The sequence below is a fragment of the Anneissia japonica genome, unplaced genomic scaffold (genome assembly GCF_011630105.1).
Source record: "Anneissia japonica isolate Jap-2015-1 unplaced genomic scaffold, ASM1163010v1 scaffold286897_len1157_cov237_single, whole genome shotgun sequence".
Lineage (NCBI taxonomy): Eukaryota > Metazoa > Echinodermata > Crinoidea > Comatulida > Comatulidae > Anneissia > Anneissia japonica.
This window is the reverse complement of record NW_022723573.1, coordinates 1-1157: the sequence shown is the minus strand read 5'-3', so window position 1 is coordinate 1157 and position 1157 is coordinate 1. Positions and strand designations below refer to the sequence as shown.

Here is a 1157-nt window from a genome sequence, read left to right as displayed (position 1 = left end):
GCACAAAAACAAAATCCAAGCTATGCACCCAACCTCAGTGGTTGTTCTTGTCTTCATCAAGCAAGTTTTCAGGTCTGTTCACAGTATTTTCATTATTTATTTGTATATACCATGTTAATTAAGTTAAAATATTTCTTTTTTAATATCCAGAGGATCACTTCATATGCATAAATTAGTACTATTAGAACTTTAGTAATGACCTACATGTTGTGTATGTTAAGGATTGAAATTAATTTGGTCACTTACAGAATTTTAAAATATATTTGAAACAATTATTTTTGCAGGGAGATTTGGTAGCAGTGAAACAATTGTTGGACAAGGGGATTGATGTTAATGTGGAAGGATCTGGTGGTCTCACTCCCTTGCACCTTGCTTGCTTAGGAGGTCACTTGAATGTAAGTAGATTCCTTTATTAAATATTATATTTAGTTAATAATATCAAATTATTATTTAATTTGGCTGACTCTCTGTAACCGAACAGATTTATGAATTTTTAAACTTGTGAGAAAGCAGAGGAAATTATGGCTTAGCTAAATATATATAGGTAAAGGGTAAAGGTAGAATAACTTGTACAGCGTAATTGTGCTGAATAGCATTCCGGTGTGGTGCATCACTACTTTATGCACTATAGTGAAACATGTAAATGATTATTAGTAGTAAAGTACAGTGTATGCACTTTGGGAGCACTGTTGAAATTATTATAATAATGATGGCTAGGTCTACGATGATGACAAGGACAACAGTTATGATGATGATGATGATGAAAATATTCATAGCCTAATTATGCCAATGATGAGGATGAAGGCAAAAATGTTGGTAATGTTAACAATGATTATAATAATGACAATAATGAAATTATTTGTAATAATGATGATGCTGATATTGATGATGTCTGTGATGATAAAGATGATAATGATGTCAGTGATGATGATTGGAATAACAATGATTAGTGATGACAGTGATGATATGAGAGGTGTAACCATTTATTTAAGTTTCATGAATTCAACCCTTTGGTCATCAAAGGCTTTCTTTCCTTACTTTACTTTAACATATGATTCCCAAATTTAAATTTCTTCTCTTTTTTTCTGTTCTTCTTAGGTTGTGGAGAAGCTTATAAGCTGTGGTGCAAACCTAATAGCACAAGATAGACTCAAATT

The 1157-nt window shown here is 31.5% G+C and overlaps 1 long non-coding RNA gene across 1 annotated transcript; it reads left to right on the top strand.

Annotated features, from left to right (window-relative positions):
- Positions 1-1157, top strand: LOC117112284. Its single transcript, XR_004446012.1, has 3 exons — positions 1-72; positions 285-395; positions 1099-1157. It is a non-coding gene; the product is annotated as an uncharacterized LOC117112284 (long non-coding RNA).